This window comes from Melanaphis sacchari, unplaced genomic scaffold (assembly GCF_002803265.2).
Source record: "Melanaphis sacchari strain LSU unplaced genomic scaffold, SCAv2.0 Contig361_pilon_pilon, whole genome shotgun sequence".
Classification (NCBI taxonomy): Eukaryota; Metazoa; Arthropoda; class Insecta; order Hemiptera; family Aphididae; genus Melanaphis; species Melanaphis sacchari.
In genome coordinates this window covers 5432-11478 of record NW_020271224.1, presented here as the reverse complement: position 1 = coordinate 11478, position 6047 = coordinate 5432, and the positions used below count along the sequence as shown (strand labels likewise).

At 32.1% G+C, this 6047-nt stretch overlaps 1 pseudogene; it reads left to right on the top strand.

The window, feature by feature from the left end:
• The first annotated feature begins 4895 nt into the window (after positions 1-4895).
• Positions 4896-6047, top strand: LOC112596865 (annotated as a pseudogene).

The following is a 6047-nucleotide window of genomic DNA, read 5'->3' as shown; positions in this document are numbered from 1 at the left end:
ACTGCAAATAACTATTTATATTTAAATATTTAATTAAATTATTTTCAATAACGCTTTTTGTATTACCTATGTCCTATTTCATTATAAACAAAATAAATGCTATTTAAAATGTATATTTTGAATGACCTTTTTTTTTTTTTTTGCTTTCTATGCTCTGGCCCGCTATATTTTAAATTTCTAAAAATTGGCCCTATAGTAACTGTGAGTTGCCCATCCCTGACTTAGACAAAAATAACTGTCTTCAAAACTCTATTTGACCTGTGGAACGATTGTGTTGGTAGTACATAATCATTAAGACGCGTACTCCTCAATCATTATCTACTTCAGGCTCATAAATTGTCATACAAAGCTAAGAGAAGTAACTAAATAAGTTTAAATTAACATATTAATCCAAAAAAAAATTCACCAAATAATAAAACACAACTTTTATGTTATTTTATTAATATATATATATGATGTTACAAGAGTCAAATTTAAAACTTAATTTGACAAAAACAGCTCGAACATACTTTGTTATGTGAAAGTTTTAAAAATGTTCTTTTATTTTCTGAGTCGTGCGGTTACTCCTCCAATTAAGCATAGAATATAATGTGATAACGTTATTGTAAGAAATCTACGTATTGATAAATATGTTCTAATACATTTATTGATTTCCTAAAAATGCAAAACTACAAATTCTGTATATTGTTAAGTATAACAATTCACAGATTATATTTACCTGATGGTTGGGTACGCCACTATTATACTCTTGATTACATTGAATGAAATTAATATTATCATAGTTATGAGAGTAATCAATTCAACCTCATTATTATTATTTTATGTTATGGAATTTAAAATATGTATATATTATGTTACAGGTTGAGTATAAACATTAGGTAGTGCTTGTGTCTATTGAACAAAATGTTTATTTTTTGCATTGACCGGGTATTTCCTACTTCAGAGCGATTCAAATATATTGATAAAATAAAAAAACGATTCAATATCATTAAAAACAACAAACACTTTGATTCTTAAACCCTTTAATTATTTAAATTAATCGGTATAATATAAGTATAAGTACACTTAAAATTAAATTAAGCGACAAACATTACAATTAATATATTTAAAATTTTTTTTATAGTTCAAAATGTCAGTCTTTAATTTTTTTAATAAGCCGTTCAAAAATATCTTCAGGAGTTAAAAGTTCTTTCTCGGTGGATAATTAACATGGCTATACCATTGAGTCTATTAAATCTCACCAGTTAGTTTTGAATCTTTTTATAAATAAAAAACAAGTATTTGTTGTCACAGTAAAAACACATGCAATGTTTAACAACTTGTATATATTTGGGAATAAGCCTTCATCACAAAATTTAAGAATTCAATGGTTATTGTTGTTGGTTTTACTTCTTTTCTAATTCTATTTGAAAAAATTTTCCACATTTTAAGTACCGTTACTTCTGTGTAAAAGTCACTTTAGTCTTATGTTTTTTGATTGAAATTTCATTCCTATTTTTGCTCAATCATTATCAAATAATACTTATTGAAACTCTTTTAATATTTTTTCTAAAAATGATTATCATTTGATCGATAAAATAACCTGAAAATGGAATAAGCATATATATTCGAAAATACTATTTAGTAGAATCTGTAAGTTTGAATACATTTGAAAAAACTATTGAAAATTCTTTGTATTGACGGTTATTATTTTTCAAATTACATAAAAAAAAACGAAAAAACAAAATCTTAAAAAGTTTTATTGTTCTAGAAGGCTGTTTTTCATTGCAGTCTTAATAATTTTATTTTTACCATCATATTAGGAAACTTACATACACCATTTATAAATGAATAGATAATTTAATGAAACTGATGAAAAGAAAAAAAAATATAACAATTTATTAATTATTTGTTGGAATTACATAAAGCATAATAAAAAAAAAATAACAAGTTTTTATAATAAAGTATTTTTTAATACAATAAGATATAAAATAATGTTAAACAATATTGTATCATGTATCTACATGACGCATTGACTATACTGGAATTTAAAAGTATGTCTACTAAAACTTTCTGATACTATTTTAAAGACCTATTTTCAGAATTTCCGTATTATGCCTTCTGATTGAAGCTTGTTCTCTTATTATATTCAATTGACTCATAGACATATGCGAAGATTTTTTTTCTAGACACGTAACGAGCACGTGCTTAAGTTATTATTAACCTTAATAACTTATATTATTTAATAAAGACAAGTTATCCCATCCACCCAAATTTCAGATGTCTTACAAGAATTTACTGAGCGGGATCGATGCAAACTCAATGTCATTATGTATGGTCTACCTGAATCCACGTCGAGCGATCACCCTACTAAAATCAATGATGATAAGGTCTCGGTACGCGATATATTTTCTAAACTCTCTACCGATTTAAACTCTGATTTCAAATCGTTTCGACTAGGTAAACCAACCTCAACTTCAACTCGACCTCTAAAAGTTATTTTTGGCTCCTGTGAAGCTGCTTCTGCTGTTCTATCGTCCTAACGTCAAGCTAAAATCCAAAATTTGTCTCTTCTACCACTTACTAGCATTGTACGTGACAAAACTTTACTTGAACGTCAACAACTTCGCACTTGTCACCTTGAGTTAGATCGTCGAGTTGCTGCAGGCGAAAATAACCTAACCATCACGTTCAAAAACGGATCTCTGTGCATAATTTCCTGTTCAAAAAAACGACATTCGAGTTCAACATCGTCTTCAACAATAAACATCGCCAATACCCCCATTACATGCAACATCAATGGATTCTACCAGAATTGTCGCGGCCTTCGTACTAAACTTGTAAATTTTAATTGTAATACTTCATGTTTTATCTATTTCTTTATTGCTTTTACGGAAACTTGGCTCTCTAATAGTTTTTACTCTTCTGAGCTTGGTCTTGATAATTACAATATATATAGATGCGACAGGTCTCTACAAACCAGCTCATTTAATCGCGGTGGTGGTGTGTTAGTAGCTGTTCGTAAAGACATAGATTCTTCCCCCCTTATTATAACATATAATAATGTTGAGCAATTATTTGTCCGATTCTCTCATAACTCCTTAAATATTATAATTTGCAGTGTTTATATACCACCTTCGTCCCCCATTGAGCTTTATACTACTCATCTAAATACAATTGATTTTATTGTTCAAAACTACCCAAACCATAGTTTTAACCTCACTGGTGATTATAATCTTCCATTTATTTCATGGTCAAATGATGCACATGGCCTATGTTTCCTATCGCAAACAATCTTTAAATATACTGCCATTCCTGAAAGACTCGCCATTCACGGATTCTTCCAACATAACTACATATTAAATTTTCACCACTCTCATATTCTCTAACCTTAACTCCATAACTGTTAAACATGCTCTTGACCCTGCCGTGCCTGCTGACACGTATCATCCACCTCTCTCACTCTCTATAAATCTCCCCATTCATGCTCCTCAATCTGCTTCCCTCAAATCATTTTATAACTTTAATAAGGCTGATTACATGTAGATCACTAATTTCTTTAACTATTTCAATTGGAAAAGTACCTTTCGGTCATACTCCCCTGATGATTCCATGTCTGTCTTCCTTGATGCTCTCCATTATTCAATTTTAACTTTTGTTCCTAAAATCTCTTTCCGTCCCTCCACTTTCCCGTCTTGGTACACTAAGGAACTCAAAGAACTAGTGTTTGCTAAGTTTCGCGCTCATGCCAAATTTAAGTCATCCCAACTATTATCAGATTACAAGCATTTTTCACTTCTTCGCGCTAAATTTAAATTCATTTCCAAACAATGCTACCGCAATTTTGTCTCACATACCGAATCCTCCCTATTACACAACCCACAATACTTTTGGAGTTTTATTAGAAAAACCCGCTCTTCTCAATCGATACCTTCATGTGTCTCCCTACATGGTAAAAAAAGTAAATCTCTTCCCGATACTGCTAACCTTTTTGCTGCATATTTTTCCTCCGTGTTCACCCAGCCTTACCGACTCCATCCCAAACATTACATCCTATCTGCCTTTTTCCGCTCCCGTCTAATGCCTATTTTTCGATCAGTGACGTCTACAAATGCTTACGTTCCCTTCGAAATATTAAGTCTGTAGGTCTTGATGGTATCCAGGGTGATTTCTTGTACAACTTCGATCTGTTCTTGCAGAATCGTTATGGTTATTGTTTAGACGTTCTATTGACTCGGGTATTTTTCCGTCTGCACTTAAACTTGGCTCTATTAGACCCATACTTAAGTCTGGTGATTCAGCTGATGTTTCAAACTATCGTCTTATAACTATCCTCCCTCATTTATCCATAATATTTGAAACTTGTTCTTAATTCGAATCGTTCTCCCTTGAATCATATCCTAATTGATGTGCAGCATGGCTTCCGTCCTGGTAGATCAACTATTACTTGTAACTTTAGTCTACATTCATATATATATGATTCTTTTCGCGATAACTGCCAAGTAGATGTAATCTACACAGATTTCTCCAAGGCTTTCGATCGTGTTGATCATAATCATCATATGTTGACTCTAGACTCTATAGGAATCGACGAACCACTACTTTCCTGGTTTCGCTCATACATTACAAGTAGGATCCAATGGGTAACTGTTGATTCCACCTCTTCGGACCGCTTTACCCCCTCCTCAGGTGTTCTACAAGGTGCTGTTCTTTCTCCACTTTTGTTTGCCTTATTCGTAAACTCAGCAATCTCCGTCCTCTAGCATGCCAAACTTCTTATCTTTGCTGATGATATAAAAATCTTTTTCCGTATAAAATCCATCTCTGACTGTCACCTTCTTCAAAACGACCTTCAGCAATTAGTTGCGTGGGGTGAATCTTTGGGGGTAGCCCTTAATATAGCTAAATGTTCAGTAATGACTTTTAGTCGTATTAATGCTGTAATCGAGCATATTTACTCCGTAAACAATACCACCTTAACAACCTGTAATAACTATGTAAAGGATTTAGGATTTACTCTCACACGGAACCTGTGCCCTTATATGCATATTCAGATTATATGTTGTAAGGCTCTTAAACTGCTAGGTTTCATTAACCGTGTCTCTTCAGACTTTCACTTACTCTCCCCTCTAAAAATTCATTTCTGCTCCCAAGTTCGTACCATCCTTGAGTATGGTTGGTACCCCGACAGAATATCGCCGGTAATGCGGATGGAACATTTAAATCTGCTCCGCCACTTTTTAATCAGTTTTTTGTAATTCACGGAAAATTAAATGACGGATCAATATTTCCATTGATATACAGTATCAGACTCACAGAACAGAACAAGCTTACGATCTTTTGTTTAATTTTCTAGCTGATGAACTTGGAGAGTTCGAACCAGAGTCTATCATGACAGATTTCGAAATGGCTTCTAGAAAATCATACAGTAAGTGTTTTCCAACTACTAAACAACGGGGTTGCTACTTTCATCTAATGAAAGCTATTTGGAAAAAAAAAAAATACAAACAATTCCAGAAATGCAAAAGTTGTACAAGGAAAATATAATTTTCTCTTCGAAAATTCGTTATTTTGCTTCTCTGGCTTTTATACCACCATCAGATGTTTGTAATGCTTATGAAAAAATATTAAAATTAGATTTTTTTGTTAAAAATAATCAAATTATTTTTCCTTTCCTAACATACTTTGAGGAGACTTGGATTGGTACTAAAAAACGAGGGCGAAGATATCCTCCGTTATTTCCTATACCTCTATGGAATGTTTATGAGGCAATACAAAGTGACTGGGATAAAACAAACAACATTTGTGAAGGATTTAACAACGGATTTGCTCATTTACTTTCTGCTCAACATCCTTCAATCTATAAATTAATAAATGGTTTGAGACGTCAACAAAACCTAACGGAAATTAAAATAAGTCAAAGTATAGTAGGAAATCCAAACACGCCAAATAAAAAGAACAAGACAGTCAGTTGGGCTGAACGAGTAAAGAAAATAGTAGCAGATTATCATAATCGAGAGTTTGAAGATTATCTTCAAGGTATTTCATTGAATATATACTTCCATTAA